This window comes from Corvus brachyrhynchos, unplaced genomic scaffold, assembly GCF_000691975.1.
Source record: "Corvus brachyrhynchos isolate BGI_N302 unplaced genomic scaffold, ASM69197v1 scaffold32, whole genome shotgun sequence".
Classification (NCBI taxonomy): Eukaryota; Metazoa; Chordata; class Aves; order Passeriformes; family Corvidae; genus Corvus; species Corvus brachyrhynchos.
Window position 1 is genome coordinate 4,296,565 of NW_008237919.1, and position 18,751 is coordinate 4,315,315.

An 18,751-nucleotide genomic window follows, 5' to 3' on the forward strand; every position below is an offset into this window, starting at 1 on the left:
CAGGTGAGGTGATAATTTAAAAAGCCAGCTGAGGGAATGAAACACTATGGATGATCAAACAGATCATTGCTTAAGGTCCTGCACATATATTTTTTGTACTCGTGTGTTGACATGATGAATGTGGCAGACATTAGGCCTCTGATGTTGGGGGATTGGGAGAAACTGATTTACCTAAAGGACTGGAAGCTTGTTTATGTGCATGCATTTGGAGGACAGAAAGGGTGAGTGGAGTAGGTAAGAGTAACAGCTGGGACATGAGGACATACCAGGAAAAACCCTAAGGAAAACTGAAGCTTGGATAGTAGAGAGCAGGACAGGAGTTCAAGGCATATCAGTATTAAGAAGAGGTGGGATACAGATGTACAAAAGGTTCCTCTAGGCTGAAATGTGCTTGTGAACAGTGCACAGCTTCAAAAGTTGACTCCAAATTTTGGGGTCACCTTCCTATTGCTGTGCATTCCACTGCAAAAGCCTAAGTTGTCTCTTCTATTGATGGTGTTTTGCAAAGAAGTTTCCTTTTTTATGTTTCTTCTCTTTAGATCACTTGTGCAGAGGTAAGGTCAGAGTTTAGATCACTTGTAACAGACCTAAAGTTCCAATTCTGCTTTTAAGCTATGCCATTATTTATAATGAGGAATAGGTAGAATTTCTCTGAAGACCTACTATGAGAGTTTTGCTAAGAGAAATCAGAAAAACTCCGAAATAAAGCACTCAATAGAAACATCAGAATAAATTTGCAAATGTGGTAAGAACTTCAGTCTCATAATACATATGCATTATAATCATTACATGATAAGACGTGCTGAAAATGATATAATAAATCATCTGCTTATATAAGGGGTGGGGTTGAACTTGTTGCTGGAAAATTTGATTTAATTATTGTTCTGGTTATAGAGATTAGTGTAAAGATAACAGTTCATCCTACCATGTACTGTTTATGAAATATACATGAAATTGAATGAGGGGCGAAGCACACGTAGAATCAACAGACACTCCCTCAGTGTTAAATATCAAAATCTTCTGGAAAAACACTTTGCAGAAGCTCCCCCATTCCCTAGGACTGAATTCCCTATTACTTCTAGCATGGATGACTTGAGTTGTCTATTTTCAGATACCTACTGATAGTCTTATGGGTCCTTTTCTCACTTTCTTCCCTTGGAGTTCGTGTTTGCAGCATGGCTGAAGCCCCAGCTTCCAGGCTTAGTGACAGTGCTGTCTTTGTGGTGCTGGCGGGTGATCTGTCAGCTCTTTTCCTGCCAGGCAGTGGGGGTTTGTAGCACACAAAACCCCAGTTCCTGCTGCCCGTTGGGAGAGCACAGAACTTGGCGGCTTTAATCATTTGCCAGCTCACAAAAATATGTTGAGTTTTCCAACCTTGTAGCTAAGATCAAAATCATTGCTAGTGGAAGTTTAGTTTTGTTAACGTTCCTAGCCTCTCCTCTTGGGGTGAAAGAAATTCCTAGGTATTGTAAGGAAAGAGATATGGGGTTTATTTTCTTCATTATCTCAGTTTTGCTACTGATTAGAGGAGTCAGGTGGTTTCTGTGGATTGCTCACCTTCTCAGCAGGTGGTGAAAATTAATTTGATGCCCTATAGTTTTGACAGGTGTTAGCAGTACATGTACTGGGTGCAAAATGAAAATATCTTACTGTCATTCTACTCTGACTTGTCTACTGCAGACTGTATTGTTACCAGTTTGTCAGTGTAGTTCCATTTCCAGTGTTTCAATACCCAGGTGCCTGAATTAGCTTTTTATATCCAGATGCACTTTTCACTTGCCTCTGATGTATAAAAAGGGTAAGGACATATTCCACAGTGATTTCAGGGAATGAAGCAGAGTTTAGTTGCATGGGAGGCTGATTTAGACTGTCAGGTATGTTTAGCAGAAAGGTAAACATACTCTTAACATAGGTACACTACGTGTTTGCTAAAAAGGGGACATGGTTTATACATGGAGATTCTGGCCACTGCTGACACTTACTTGTAACATCCCAATTTGAGTTGGATTGGGAACAGGGGTCAGAAGGATTGGGCTGGGGAGAGCGTGCAGAGTCCTGGTAGCTGCAAACTGAGAAGGAGACAAAACGCAGAACCACGTAAGTCTGGCAGGCCCATGCAGAACACAGTGAAGAACTTGTATCTCTTACCGCGATCATGTCATCACCAAAGCTTTTTGTGATTGTCATACTGGTGCTTATCATCTGCTGATGCTCTCTAGTCCTGAGTCATTTCAGCTCTCAATAGAGAGCTGCCAACTTGACAGTGCCATGTTAGGTAGTGACTTGCACCTTGTAGATTTCTCTGTAAAACAGTCTTATATTTAAATCTATATTAAAAAGATTTTTTTAAGCTTTCACTTTTAAGCTTTCAAGTGAAGGTTCTTGTACTTCACTTACATTTCTGGACATCTGAATTTTATTAGCTTCCATATTAACACAGAAGGTATGAGGGACTATTTCTTTTCTTCAACTGACAGTTCCTGTTACTCAGCTGTTTGTCACCTAAGTTAATCCAAGTTCAACATCATTTATCAGGTTACGGGAAGGATGTCAGGCCTTTGTAAGTAACAGAACTACCCTTAGCATGAGGCTTCAGTGTGTTTTGTTCTTTTTCAGTTTAAACATAAAACCAGAATGACAATGACATTCTTAAATTATCAAAAGGCATCATTACTTTATCAAGATTTTTTTTCAAAATAGGTTTTGATTTTGACTTACAATTTTATTTTTTTTTAATGCAGATATTATCATTGAGTTACTAGTGTTGTAATTGGCATGAAGACACAATTCTTCAAATGTCCTCAGGAACTGGAAGCTGAAAGTTTTGCACTCCATGCTTTAAACCTGAATCTCTATCTTAAAAGAGTTCTTTAATGAATTTTTTATTTTGGTAAAGCAGACATCTTGTCAGTGTTTAAAGTCAAAACAACATTAAATGTTAATAATGCCACAGCTTTAACTTGCTGTGTGTTTTAAAAATACCTTAGTGCTTCAAAGTCAGTTGGTAGTACTCAGTGTTAACCTCAATCAATATATGCCTGTAAATCCTTTTAAAGAACCTGCAGTGCCTTTTTTTTTCTTACACTATTTGTTTCCTTGTTGTTTTTTTCTTCCTTTGACCTGTTTGAATTCCAGTTCCCATCTTGGATTTGGCTTTGTCGTTCATATACACTTATTCTCTTGCTATTTGTAGTGTTTTGAGAGTAGAAGTATGTTTTTAAACTTGTTTGTTGCTTGTTGCCCAAGTATTTTTTCTTTTCTGAAAAGGGAGAACTGTACATGTATACCACCACTGGCTGTTCTGATGGATTATCCTAGACAGACTGTGACATTGTGGCAACTGCAGAAAATAAAAACAAACTGATTTGCAATTGGAAAACAGTTCTACAGCAACAGCAGAATAAAATATACTTTTGATTTTATTTACCGGTTTATTTAATATGTCTTCAAGTCCCCAGTCTTTCTTTTTCCATAATCATCCTTTTATGTACATCCTAATAAAATTTAGTGTTCTTTAAAGTAAAATGAAATAGTAGCTAAAATAATTAATATGTTAACTGGTTAATTTTAGGTTTAAGTATATTTTCAAACAAAAACCCCTGAAGCTTAGCAAAGTGAAAACAGATTTTTATTTCTGTGTTTGTAGAAAAGAATTGCTAAAAGCTTATTTGCCAAGTCAAGAGGCCCACTTGAATAATCTCTTACTTAAGATGAAAAAGAAATGTTTTCAGTGTTTTGAGTCTAAATCATTATTTTTAATAGGCTGTGTTTTCTAAGGAAGTTTCCAAATATGTTTTGCAGAATTTCAGTAAGACTTGGGTTAATCATAAGTTGGCATTTCACATCACAGATCCTGAGCCAAAATATTCCTAGTTTAAAAATGAGGTAACATCTCTATCATCATGCTTTCAGGAAAGATGAATAACATATACTGATATCCACAGACCATAGTAGTATAGCTAAAATAATTAGGTCAGATTAAAGTTACATGTCAGATTTTTCCAGTAAATTGTGAAGTTAGAGAAATACTTGAAGGTTGCTGGGAAGAAGTATAACTCACTGAAACTGTTTTTTTTTTTTAATATGGAGAAGTAAATTAGGAGAGTATGTGATGAGTGGATATTCAGGCTCTAACGGGGTGTTCACAGATCCCTTCTATACCATGATTTTTCTTTGTGTGTCAAAATAGAGACTAATATTAGTACACTGAATAAAACAGCATCAATTTTAGCCATGCCCTTAGAAGCCCCTCAAAGACAAACCCCTTACATTCTGAGTTCACATTTGATTACTCTGTATATTGTAAATTCATTGCCATTTGAGCCATGAAGCTGCATTTGTTAGGTGCATGTGCTGTCTGCACTTTTGGAAGAGAACACAGCACATTTACCTCAAGCACCTGCTGGAAGTGCATTGGTTTCCTGGGTATAGCCATTTGGAAAACAGAGCTGCAGGCTCTCGTATAAGTAAAACCTGTCCTGCAGATGGAGATTTCCACTGAGTTTGTAAAACAGGTAGCTATTTTGCAATTGCGTATATGGCATACAATTTGGTAAGCAAAGAAGTGCTATAAATTGATTGTATTTAAATATAGAAATTATATGTAAATTATATTCCTCCTTCTACAACTGAAAAGTAAAATAATTTGAAACCTTTAGACTTGTGTCATACACTCCTAATGAAAGGAGGAGACTGTGTTATTGCAGAGCGATTACATGGCCTCAGGAGGTGATCCAACAAACTGTACCTGCTGGTGTCACAGAGTTACAGCTGTGCCATTCTTCCAGCTGCTCCAGTTTTGTCTATGCAGCCGTTCTGGCTGCTACAAACCAGGTTTGCTGTACAAAGGCAGTTAATAAATAACGGAACTGGATGGTTGGCAGCTCCGGCTTCCTATGTGCAGAAATGATTCCAAACACCTTTCCTATCTAAGCTGCTAAGAAAAAAGAGGTGCATCTGCTGCTCATCAGGTTGTTTGACAACTGCAAAACAGGCGTCTGCAAAGTTCAGGTTCTTGTAGAGATTTCTAGTTGTGGTGTTTTTTTTTTAAATCCTCTAGGAAGTCATTTGACAAATGTGTGAAGTAAGGAAAAACTATTAAGGGCAAAACTTTTTTGGGGTTTTAAAGCAGTGATAAAGCCAGTTTCTATATGTGTGTGAATATTTAATTTCTTACTGTAGAGGAGACAAAAATCATGCAATGCATGCAAATCAAAAACTGAGCCAGCTGTGAGTTTGGATGTGTGGTAATTTGGCTATAATGAATATGATGTTAATTATTTTAATAAAAATTCCATATTATTTAATAATGACTTTGTTTCAACATGAATCCTACCTATATGCTACTTTCTTCTTCCACTGCTAGTATTTGCATAATGTATTTTCTTGCTGAAACTATCTTTTGAATGAGTGATTTTATTGCTTACTTCACCTCTGTTGCCATACAGTTTTACTGTCTTTAAAGGAAATAAAAATAGTTCAATTTTTTGTCATTGCAGATGTGAAGAAGCTATTATGCTTGTGTGGCTCCTGCTTAATGTTCCTGCAGTGGCTACTATAAAAATGAAATACTTGTTCTATTCATGCAACTCAAATTCAGCAAAGTTAGTTGCTACAGTAAAGCATTTGACAACTTACAGGATATTAATGACACGTAGTCTGTGAAGATGTGAATGGCACATCTAGAGACAATACTTTGAAATCACAAGTGTAATTACAAAGAAAAATATCAAATGTCCTATTTCCATAAGTAATGCCAAATTATTCAAATGTATTTAAAATCAAATGTAGTTCTGACTGGACTGCAGCAAGGAATGGTTTCAAGCCTTTGAGTATTTTTTTTGATATCCAGGTCAACAGTTGATATTCATTCTAGATCAGTAGTCATGAAAATTAATTTGCCTATCAGAAGAGTGACAAAAAGTCTTTTTAAAATTGAGACCTTAAAGTCTTAATCGTGTAGTATGAAAGGGCTCTGCCATAGTGGAAAACTTGCAATGTTTAAGAAGTTAAACCTGAAAGCAATTTAGTGTGTGTTTTCAGGATAAATGTTCATGGTTTAGTCTCAGAAATAGAAACCAGGTTTGAAGTGAAAGTTTGTGGAAGATGAAGCCCAGAAATGCAGTTATGTGCAACCTCTCCCTTTTGAAAATGGTCAAATTTATCAAAATGGGGCTTCCATGCCACAGCAACTGTGCCCATTGTGGGTGTGTATGTTCACAGGGGTATTGTGTGTAGCTCCCCGTTCCCCTCCCTACTTTGTGCCGCTCCAGCTGTGCACAGCAGTGGTGCCTCAGGGCCACCTCTGGGTCCAGCAGTGGGCACTGGGAAGAGCTGGGACACAGCGAGACTGGCACAGAATCAGGAGGTGTCTCCATCTGGTTTTTTATTAAGACTGAATGAAGATCTTCTATTTGAATCTTGCTGGAAGAATTGTTACAGATTTTTCCAACAAACAGGCTTATCAGCAATACTTGCTGGAGGAGAGTCTTGAGATAAAATGTATCTTTTTGCTAAGTAGATGCAAGCTCCCATGGTTTATCTCTGAGGAAAATCACTATTCATCCTGTTTTAGGATCTTTGTATAGCAAGGACAAAGGGGTAGAAAAGAGAGTCTTTTTTCACTTCAATATGTTCCTCAGATGTAATCTGCAAGGGGGAGAGATTATCTGCTCGGTCTCTCTACACAAGCTGTGACACTGAGGGGCAAAGTTCTGAAGACTGGGTGAGCCACAGCCAGTGCTGCTCAGTGTAAAGGAGAAAGCTCTGCCATACACCACGTCCCTCTTGCTGTTATTTAAAAGAAAATTACAGCTGTGCCAGTGCTTTGGGGAGCCCAGTTCTTTTGTATGCTTGGCATGCTCTGTATGTATGTACTGAAAACAATCCTTTAGGAGTTTCAGGTGGCTAAACTTAGTTTAAAGTTGTCAGTCAAGTTATTGACACAATTAAAGCAGACAGCTTCTAAATACTGTCAAAACGATACAGAGAAAGAATGGTAGATAGGGAGCATTCAAGTAAAGTTTAAGGCACTGATAATTTGGGTGTTTCTATGTGTGATGGTAGATGAGGGTGGACAGAGGAATATCAGCAGCTGAACGTGGCCTCCATTCCAGCCAGATTCTCTTTGGGTGGTGCAGGCTCTGGTACAGCATGTATATCACATGCAGAAGTTCAAACAACATGTGCCTTATCAAGAAAAAAAAAACTCTTGGACAGCTGAGGCATCCCAAAAAGATTTCTACATCCAAAGAAGACTCAATTTTATCAATCTTTTTCCTTCCCTTGAGAATGAACTTAAAATTGCACATGCCAGCATCTTGGTTCTGTCTTGTTGGGATTTTTTGTTTGCCTGTTTGAATGATCAGGTGCTTTTCATTTTGTGTTCCTGTTTGGTTGGTTTGGTTTTTTTTGCAGAGTCAAGATTCTAACTTCACTTTGTAGCTGTCATCTTCTTCCTTTTATCCTCTTCCCTTTCTTGCCCAGGCTTGATTCTGTTTAATTTTTTTTTTTTTTTGATGTGTAGTTTACGTAAATTCATTTAGGCTATGCATTTGATGTCTCTAGTTTCAGTAACTTGTAGTTACCTATGGGCACTACAGCACCAGCAAATCTGTTTTGTTCCTGAAGCTGCAATGGGTTTTCTAGCTGCTGATAAATCTCCTCATCCTGAGGTTGGGAAGTGCACATTTGTCTACACTTACACTGCATTTCTGTGACCTATGTATTTAAACGGCTTTAGGCATCCACCAGTCAAGGACACTCATTGTGCACAAAGAGGAAGGGCAAAGCATTTGTTCCACTATGAAAAGGGATGGAGAACAGTAGTAGAGAAAATCTTAGTATAATTAAAGTTAATGCTGTGCATCTTACTGTGGAGCTTCCTCATTAAAAAGTAGCATGGAAACATAAAAAAGCCCGTGTACAATACGAAGCTGGATGTGCTGGTAAAATAATAAAGTGACTGAACCTTGAGTTATTTGAAGAGGACTCTTCTCAGTCAGCCATGCTAGGGTCACTTCTGGGAAACCTCACACTCCTTGGCAACTTCTCTGTGTGATAAACAGCGTATGTGCCTTATGTATGTGAACAAAGGCTCTCCCTGTAAAGGATTAAGAGAAATGGAACCTGTATAAGTGCATCCCCAGAGTGTTTGAGAATTGATTTTCTGTAGCTGGCAAATAGTCGGCTTTGGCTGGTACAATGAACTTCAGGAGAATTTAGAAAGGAGACAAAAGTCTAAGAATTATAATCAGGACATACATGCTACAATAATTTTGGAACAAAGTATAGTTATTCAGGTCTAGTTAAAAATTAATTAACCTTCTTTACCTACCATAATATGCTGGTGACTGCTAAGAAGTAACTGGCTGTGTTCATGTATAGAGCATCCTGTTGTTTGTAGGAAAAAACACAAAAAGAATAAATTATTACTGAGAGAGCAACAGCAATGGGTTTAATTAAAGTGCATCCATGAAATTTCAGTAGTTAACAGCTTAAAACCAGTAGCAATGGTTATGATGAAGTTTTAAAGTAAATAAATAAATCCTAAAATCCTTAGAGGATCCTGCTCTTCACAATTTTTGCTTTGTAATATCACTTAACTTATTACATACTCTTTAAAATTCACATCCCAACCCAAGTACTTGGGTTGACTTTTTGGGATAAGGATACACAGGTGACAGTGAATAGTCATGTTGCGTATCTTGTTATGCCTGTGAAGCTGTCTTTTTGAATGTCATCTCCACTTTAAAGTATTTTCAGACTCCACAATCATAAAGGCATTTTTCATAAAGAAACTGGAAATTTTTGCACATAAAATTATGATTGCTGAAAACTTTACTGGTGAAGTAAAGGAAATTGAAGCTGGAAAATGAAAAAAAAATAAAAATCAAGTTTGTATATGCAAAAACACGACAAAGAGAAGATGAATCTATCAAAACAGGTACAAGGAACAAAGCTAAAGCAAGGCTATGCATTTCTTTAAGTCCCTTAAGTCTTTCCTTTAAGGAAATGGAAATATTTTGCCTCTTGCTTTTCAAACAAACAGTAGTAGTAATAGTGATATGATCCAGTATACCTAATCTCAGTTCTGGTGTGATCAGCAAATTGAAATACCATCTTGGTCATGTGAACAAGCCAGAAGACTTAATGGAGTACCTTTCAATACTGAAGTCTATACTCTAAAAATTGTAATATTGACATGACTTCAGTTTTAACTGTTAGGCATACAGAAGCTTTTAAAACATTCAGTGTACAAAGTAACAGGTAAAAGAACCAGCCCATTTTATTATCGTACTATGATTGTGAATCTGCTATCTTCTTCATTGCCCTAACCTAACTGCGCAAGCAGCTTTTATTTTGGGTGTTCCTGTGCCCCATTCCTGAGTAATTGTGACCCCTGCTGCATTTCTAGAGTTACAGATCCCATATGTGTTTGCCCAGTCCAACCAACCATAGTTCAAAGCCTGTGTCTGGGGTTAAACTCCACCATGAGCTTAGCTCTTGAGCTGCTTGAAGGTCTCAGATGAGTATTGCGCTACCTAAATTTTGATGGGAATGTGACTTTGACCTCAGAAAGCATAAATGATTTTTTTACTTTTCCTGAGTATTATCGTATGTCTGGGAAGAGTTGAGGACGTTTGGAAAGGAAAGCCAAAAATGCAGGGAAAAAAAAGATAGATGAATGATTAGTGTCATCATACAGTTCCTAGATATTTCTCAGAATCTGTTTTTGTCTTTTCTGACAAGCAGATCTCAAAGTAAGGAATTGTGTGCTGTATGTGCACATCAGTTTTTTTTCAGCTTAAATAGTTCAAGAGGTTAAAAAATAGTTTTGTTAATATGTAAATTGTGCACTAAGTTGTTCCTAATGGCTGTATTAGTTTAAAGCTTCCTGAGGCTAAATTGGTACTAAGATGTAAAAAAAAAAACCAACATGCCAAGGGTAATATTATGATTACCAAAAAAAAAGTGCATATCTCAGTGAACATTTCCAGAGGCAGACATGATTATTTCTGTTGAAGAAAAAATAGCTATTGTGAATGAAAACCTTCTCCTAATAAAAATGTATTGAGAAGTGAGGGAACCGGTTCAAAGGCTTCTTTTTAAGTCTCCATCACAAAGAGCCTGTTTTATTATGATAGCTGCTGTCCTAACATTCAAGTGACAGATTTTGCTATGGGTTTTGAGCTGTCCATTACATATAGCACCTCCATTTTCTGAGTGTTTTGAGTAGCCCACTGAGTTGCTACTGTCTGAAAAGTGGGAGTCGCAGTGGGAAGCGGAGGGGGAATGGCCCTCTGGAGCATTTAGTGTTTAATGGATCTACAGCTGTAGTGAAGCAGTGTGCAGAAATAATCCTGATTAGGCTTGGTCAACCAGATGACAAAATGAGCCCTGCCCCTCCATCATTCAGCTCTAAAATTCAGAGGACAATTTCTGCTTAAACTCAGTTAAACACAAAAACTCTGGTCAATCAGTTATGTATGAGCTTATTTCTTGATACAATATGCTGTCAGAGGCAGAGGGGAGCAAATAGTTAAGCTACTGCATTACCCAAATAGTTTTCTTCTGGGACTTCATTTTGGAAAGAATGATTGAAACCATGAAAATAGCTATTTTGAGAATTGAGCTTTTGCGAGAAATAAATGTTACTAAGTAAAAATAACAGATTAATATTGTGCCATGTTTGTGGCATGGTAAGTAGCTGCTTATTTACAGTTTCATGTCAGCTGTTGTTTGAATGTACAGCTGTAAATGTGCAGTTAAAGATTAGTAACTGAATGGCAGAGGTTTTGCCTAATCAACACTATATTATTTGATGATAAATTTTCACATAAAAAATTATTGGCCTGTAATGGTAATTAGCCTCTGATTTTTTATCCTTCTCAGCTAAGTGTTTACAGCTCTAGAATCATAACACATACATGAAGTGAGAGTTCAAGTTAGGATACTCTGGTTCTATTTTGGCAAGTTTAAGAGTTCAGGTGGATGCAGTCATTACTGAACCTCACTGGCAGTCTGCTTTGAAGTAGATTCTTAAGCATAGCTCATGCTTTTGTGAGGAAAAACATTGTTCTAAGAAGCCTTGAAAACGGAATAGGTTTCAAAGGACCAGATAAGGTTATTGTTCTGAACTGATGCTGGTGAAAATAGAGGCTGACAAAATTCATACTGCTACCTATGAAAAGATGCAAAGCCCTTAAAGTTAGAAATGTTTTAACTGGACTTAAAAAGTCAACCAACCAACCAAACCCCCCCTCCCCCTGCCACCAAACAAAAAATAAAAAAACCAAAACCCGAAACAAAACACCCAAACAATCAAAAACCAACCAAAAAAAAAACCCAACCAAAACCCCCAAAACCAAACCAACCAACCAACCAACCAAAAAACTAACCAAACCAAAAGAACAAATAGAAAAACCTGGATTTGTAACAGAGCAAAACAGAGGGGTTTTAAATAGTGTTTCTTTCTTTAGGAGTTGAAAAAAATGCTAGTGTTCAGTACCAGTGTTGCTTCAAGGTAGTTCCTTGGAAAGCAAGGGTGGTCCAGAGGTTTATGTCATGTGTGAAATCAGTGTCTTTAGGACTGTGGGCACGTTTTACTCTTTAAAATGTTTTCCTTTATTTCTCAGTACATTTAAATTCTGTTCCTTACACTGGAATTTCCCCACTGAGTACAGATTGTATTTTTTGCAATGATCTGTCTCACTGTTGGAGATCAGAGGATTGTTCCACTGGCAAGTCATCAAGTAAAATAAATGTAAAGGAAAAATGAAACTATATCTTGAAGTAAATAGGCAAGTCGCAGGTAGTTGCTTAGAAGGAAATTGTGGATAATATAAGATCTGAATAATAATGTTGATTGCATTTTCTATGCTCTGCATATAATGAAAAAAAAAAGTATATATATGTTTTGGTTTTTTAATTTTTAATTACTCTTAAAAAAACCAAACAAATGGAAAAATGCCCTAATAGCATGAGCGTAATTTTATTAAAAGGTTCATGCAGCTAAGCAGATTTAGCTCTGCTTTTATATAAATACAGGGAAGTGTTTAACCCCTATTGTATGGCCACAAAGCCTGTGCTGATCACACAGAAGCTTGGGAGGGCCGAGGACAAAGCGACGGGCTGCTGGAAACGGTTCCTCTTGTACATGCCCCTGCACACAGGCCAGCAACAGCAGGGCTTAGCACCAGAGTTTTGTCAAGTTTGCAACATGAAGGGGAGTATGGTACAAATTCTTACCACTTACTAACAGAAAGAAAGGAAAAAGTAACCCACCAAAAAAGGAAGAGGACCAAGACAGCTGTATAGCTACATGCACAAGGTAATAGCTGAATTCCCTTTTCTATCCTGGTACTTCTCAATCACTCAAATAGTTGACATTTATGTACCTTAGTATTAGTTAGTTAGTTTGATGTATTGGAATGGAAAAAATTCAGGTTATAACTTTGAACAGGAGAGTAAACCTACGCTATGTAACTTACTGAAACATTCAACTTTGGTTAATAGTCTAGGAATTGAAAGAATGAGGTATAATTTGTATCCATGAAGGAAGGGCATGACTTTGCAATATATTAAAGATCAGATGAAATCTGTATTCTGTTTTGATTTGTATAATATGCGTAACATTTGGGCGTGGTTTGTATGGTTGTTAATGTAATCTAGGCTGGACTACTCACTGTAGGAAGTGTCTTCATGAGGATGTGTGTATCAGAAATGAAAAAACAGAAAGCTACTTTTGTTGTATTTCCAGTGTATTTTTTTCCATTATTACTTTGTCAGAATCATCTGGGGTTGAGCACACCCAGAAATAAGATAGATATGAGAGCAAGATGGATTATTGCCCTCATCAACCAGCCAGAGTGGTTTTTCCTTTTCTGAGAGCTCCTCATTAATCCTTAGCTCTGAAAGAAGAAGTTACATGAGGGTGAACAATGGAGCTCTGCAGTACTGGATTGCATAAAACTTTGCTTAAATACACTAAATATTACAAAGCAAGTATTTTATGTTAAAGAACTTCCCACAATATTGTGAAGTAAACTGAAACTGAATTTTATATATGTGTATATAGATACATTTTTAATTTTAGGACAAAGCTGCATATTGTCTCACTACTGCTTTTTAAGGTTACATTAAAAATATTAAAGTGTCTTGACATTTTGTAGACTATTTTTGAGTACATTTTATGTAAAACCATTTAGCCAATCAGATTATGAAATAAAAATGGATTTTTTTGTATTTTGAATTTTTCACATTTGAACTTTTTGCATAGTTATCTATTGGAATCGATGTATTTCTTTTTCTAAATTTAGCTTCCCTGAAATCTATCAACACTTTCACAAGAAAAACAGCCATACTATGTAAATTGTAGTTATTTCATGATTTTTTTAACAAATAAGTATACAGTAAGCATAATGTCAGGTGTGGAAGATTAAAAAGTGTGCTTTACATTTCCACGATATGCTACTGACCAAGCAAATTATAAGACCCCAAATATGTCTCATAAATTTTAAAACATGTTTCATCTAATCTATGGACTTTTTTTAGAACCATCATTCTACCCTCCTCCTTGATTTTTCTTTCCTACGTGGTTCTTCCCATTCTTTTAGTGAATGTTAGAATTCTGGATAAGGTTGTCCACAGTGTTAACAGAGTTGTAGTTTTCTGCAATGTATGAGGTCTTATGCAAGTCATCCCTGGGTTTCAGAACATGTCTAACTTCTAAACAATGCCCTTGAGGCTACAGATGTTCTTAAATGGCAAAAACAAGAAGGCAAGGACAAATTCCCGTCATCAAGGCAGGCTGGTTGGCAAGGGCTGGGCCACATCTGCATTTTAATGCTTTAGAAAATTAGTGTCTTAGAAAAGAAGGCTGGCTATAATCTGAGTGTGGTCTGGATGCTGTGGTGTTCCTGCAGCCCTGATAAGTAGCTGGTGTCTTTTAGTTTGGAGTACCTGGAACAGTGGGAGCTGTGTTGCAGCCTATCAAAGTCATGATGTTACAGGCTAATACTGTAAATCCTGGGGTCTGCTCAGGTGGGTCCCATGGAGACAGGTGGAGGCTGCAAATGAGGATGCAGTGCCTGGAACGTGAGAATTGCAGGGCTGTCAAGAGTGGAGAATCAAAACGTAAAGCAAGTTTAGTTAAGACTTTTGTTAAGTCTTACCCATGCTGTTGTTTGGAAGGGTTCTTCAGGCTGGAATGTTCCCTAAAGCACACTCAGGTTTTGCCTAGGAGAGTCTGAACCAGCCAGGAAGCAGCGTGAATAGCAGGGTGGATGTAGCTGTTGCCTTGGTATAACGGGATCTGTGTGATCACTGTCAGGCTGTGCTGTGGTCAGTTAGGAGCTGCACACATGTAGCACTGCTGAATGGAAGTTCTCTGTCGACTTTGGCTCATCCAGGTCCTGCTGGTTTGCAGGCAGCTTTTCCAGCTGAATATAGAGGCGGGGGGTTGGAAGTGATTTGAGTGCCTGAATAAAGATTAAGGCAAAGAAGCAAACCTTCTACGTGAATTTCACCCCAGCGGAATAAATCATACATGTATGCCAAAACTCCTGACGTTACTAAGATAATGTATTGTTTCCAGTGTTTTATTATGTAAGAGCAACAAGTTGTTTTGGAAGAGCATGGTAAAAAGCAGTTTATGAGAAGTGTTGTTTGTTTCTGAAAGAAACATCTCCATGAGAGTTCTAGTCAACAGTTGAGGTTTTGCCAACTGGCAGGCCAACATAACAATAAAAAGGCTTTTAAAAGTATATGGAAAGAAATTGTATGATTGAATTATCAGTTTGATGAGAAATTAAACTGATCTTCCTGTATCATCCTTGTAAAATGAGATGTTGCAATCTCTCCTGGCTTACTCTACAAAACAGCGCCAATCTTCAGTTAAGAGTACACAAGGAACTTTAAATTCCTTTCCTACAAGTAAAATGTATATTCTTTTATGTATAGGACACAAAATACCAAGTTCTGCAGTGGTGCTAATTTGTTGCCGTTCTCTGCAGTTCATCACTAGTTCACTGAAGTAAGGACTGCATATAGTGGCAAGCATAGCTGAGTTTGCAGATGAGCAACATATTAAGGATAAAAGACTGTAAGGGGAGTCCTCAGAAAGTTTTTGAAGCTCACTTGCAAAATTCCTTGTCCTTCTTGAACCTTGCTTATTTGAAAGTTCAACTCCACATATGCACTACCATGGAAAGATAGGCAACTTGTTCTCAACAAAGCATTAAATGTGTTTAAAATAGGTTAAAGTAACAAAAAGTATGAGATGAGAGGAACTGGGTGCAGAAATCTTGTCAATAAATGAAGAAGGTAGCAGCCGAATTCAAAACAAACCTCTCCTGCTGTCTTCTCTTTGTTTTGTGCTTTTAATTTGGTGGAAGAGGGAAGTGGGGGATGTGAGTCCCATCCTTCCACTAGAATTTAGGATATTCTCCTATAAAGTGGGAGTTAAGACAAATTACAAATTGCCCTTAAGTCAAACCCCTCTCTTTCTGGGCAAGTGCTGTCTGTGACCGGATATTTTCCTGCAACAGAGGCGTGCTGTTAGCTGCTACCAACTCTTCCAGTGAATGTCTTTAGAATCTTGGGCACCTGTAGCACAAAGAGCACTGAAGTGTTTAGTCCTGAGGTACCCACTGTGCCTTAAGTTGGGTTGCTGAACACTGGAAAGCTGTGGTTAGGCTTCCTAATTGTCATGCTCAAGCTTTGTGAAGCACTGACTGGTTTATCACTAATGGTGCCCTGAACCTGAATAAATTATGGTTGCTCCTGTTTGATCTGATGCAAGCAGCTATTTTGGAGAGCTAAATGCAAAACACAACTTTGAAACCTAGGGAGCTGCTTTTGTTTCTAATGCTTCTTGTTTTTTCTTTGGCCCAACCTATATGAATTAGTTTCTATTAAAATACCATTTCATTTGCCTTAATTTGGTATTGCAGCTTTATCAAGACATATATGAAATATTTGTTGTAATTTAAGAGTGAATATCATTATTTGCCTCTATAAATATTTCAGGTTGTATGTTATTTTTTCAGGCAAGGCAGTAACATAAAGACCTGTCATACAGGACATAAGAAAAGAAGGAAAAGTAAAGAGAGAGACCAACTTTCTCAGAAGTTATTTGTGCAAAGGTAAGATAATTTTCCCTCTAAATTTTATTTTCCCATTCTAACTGGGGAAAAAACCCCAAACTGCTGGCATTGATTTTCTATCACTTAAATTTCTATCTTTCAATTTAGCTTCTATTAATTATTATCCAGGATAGTCATATAACATGTTCTTCATGTATGTGATTTATGTATTTTTTCTTTAAATTTCAGCTCAGATTTTAGCTGAAGAGCATATCAAAATACATTAACTAGAAAAGCAGCTAAAAGTATTTCATAGTTTCACATAATTGCATGTAGCCTTAATCATCTCTGATGTTCCTTACTGGAGAGAAAAGGTGTTGGGGCAAGTCAACTAGTGAAATAGTGAGTCTGGAATAATGGACTTAGAAGGAACATGAAATATTGGACCAAACATTGGAAGTTTTTTCTTCTAGCATAGACCACTGATTTAGAGATGGGGACATTCTGAAATCTTTGTTCACATGGTTTATGTCCTAACATTTTTTTCCCAATCCCCCTTGAACCCCTTCCTGCTCTTGTGTTTGCATTGCATAACTCTTTCAGCATAAGAAGAGAACTTTACTTGAAGTGAGTAGTAGCTGCTGAATAGTCATCTGTAGTATAGTATCTGATTTTTTTTTAAATGAAAAATCTGATTAGGTGGTCTTGAACACAGTATTGTATGTAGTTGAGTAGAACAGAACTTTTCTATCTTTTACAGTGCATAGGCGTTGATGGTTGCAAAGCGTTTTATCCCTCATTTATGCGGTCAAGCAGATAGAGCATCTGAAAGCGTCAGTAGTATGTTTAAATTAGATGAGGGAGGAGATGGTCACTGAAACATTTTGACTTCTGAATTACTTGCTGGCAGTGTTACAAAAGTAACATTTAGTGCATCTCTCCCTGCAATGAAGATAGTTTGTTTGCTTGTTTGTTTTTTACCTCTTCTGAAATGTTTCTTGTGTTAGTCACTCAGGAGTTAAATGCATCATTGGGTAAAGAGAACTGTTACTGTAAGGTTTTTAAACTAGACTGCTCTGAAAAAAAAAAGACCATTGAAGACTCTGAAAGGCTTTTTGGATGGTAACCAAGTTAAGGAAGCTCTGAAGTTCTTTGGCTTTGCTACTGGCTGCTCTCACTCACCAGGATCCTGGCACCCTATCACTGTGCCTTCATCGCCTCCATTGCTCCAGTTCTCCTGTCAGGGAATGCCACCATACAATACATCCCCTGGGGCTAATTGGATGAGTGACAACCAGCCAGCTCCAAAGTGACAAGTGTTTGAAAGCCTAATTGGGTCAGTGCACAGGTGCCTGCTCTTCATGAATGAGATGTTCTAGCTTTTCTCTGTGACGTTCTCTTGGTTCCTCTCATTTTTCCTACAGTTGTGAAACAAAACTGTCAATACCTTGATGTGAGAGAAAAGGCTTTATCAAAGGAGAAGGATGATCTCCCATTGCCCTGCTTTGGTTAAACTAGCTTTACCGCTTCAGTACTGACTGGAGGAGACACATAGAAATTCATTAAAGTGATGGAAGTTTGCTGATACAAGTGGACATATCAATAGACAATGAGGTGAATTATTCGATGGGTGAAAACAAATACATTGCCTTAATCTCTGTGTTAGGTGGTTCTCATACTGCATAGACTTACAGGCTTGGGCATCAGGAAAGGCATGGGAGAGAAGAACTTACTTTGTTGTATCTGCACAATGAGGCTTTTCCTAAGTTAAATAAACACCTTGCCTTCATATAATGAAGTCAGACGCAGGCAACTGATGTACAAGGGAACTATTTTATCTTATTGAAGGCTTGCTGTGTGCATAGAAAGCAACTGACATTAAGCCCATAGTCTATATTACTTGGATGAATTTGCCCTCCTTTTGTCTCTTCCACAAAGAACCATAGGATACCTGGGGTTGGAAGGGGGGTCTGGAGATTGTCTAGTCCAACACCTGCCCTGATCAAGTAAAGCAACTTGCTGCTTGGACAGCTGTTGAACAATCATAGAGTAGAAAAGGGCTTTCTTTGGTTTAGATGGAATTTAATCTGTTTTAGTTTGTGCCCAGTTGCCTTTTACCCTGTTGCTGGGCACCACTGAGAAGTGTTGTTTACCCCTGTCCCCCTCAGGTATTTATGCATGTTACAAGATCTCTTGGAGCCTTGTCCAGGCTGGAGTCTCAGTGCTTTCAGGCTTGCCACTTCAGATGCTCCAATCCCTTAATTGTCTTGGCAGTCCTGCACTAGACTGCATTCTAGGATGCTTGTGTTTTACTTGTACTGGGCAGCCCATGAGTGGACACAACCCTTCAGGCATGTCTCAGCAGTGCTGAGTGGAGCAGAATGATCTTGATCTTGACCTGCTGACAACATCTTTTCCTAATGCAGTGCAAGATGCTTTTGGCCTTCCCTGCTGCAGGGGTACACTGCTGGCTTATGGTCTTACTTGGAGCCCACTAGTAGCCCCAGGTGTTTATCTCCAAAGCCTCTTTCTAGCTGTTCTGGTGCTTGGGGTTATTCCTCCCTAGGTGCAGGACTTTGTATTTCCTTTTGTTGGACTTCATAAAATTCCTGTTGGTTTATGGCTGGGCTTTTCAAGGTCCCTCTGAATTCCAGTGCAAGCAGCTG

General features: G+C 37.9%; 1 protein-coding gene across 1 annotated transcript in view; it reads left to right on the forward strand.

Moving 5' to 3' along the window:
* The first annotated feature begins 16,021 nt into the window (after positions 1–16,021).
* Positions 16,022–18,751, forward strand: part of NRCAM (neuronal cell adhesion molecule) — a 105,498-nt gene continuing 102,768 nt past the window's right edge. The window contains exon 1 of the mRNA XM_017733131.1: positions 16,022–16,145. The gene's annotated coding sequence lies outside the window, so the exon portion shown is untranslated. The remainder of the gene's footprint in view (positions 16,146–18,751) is intronic.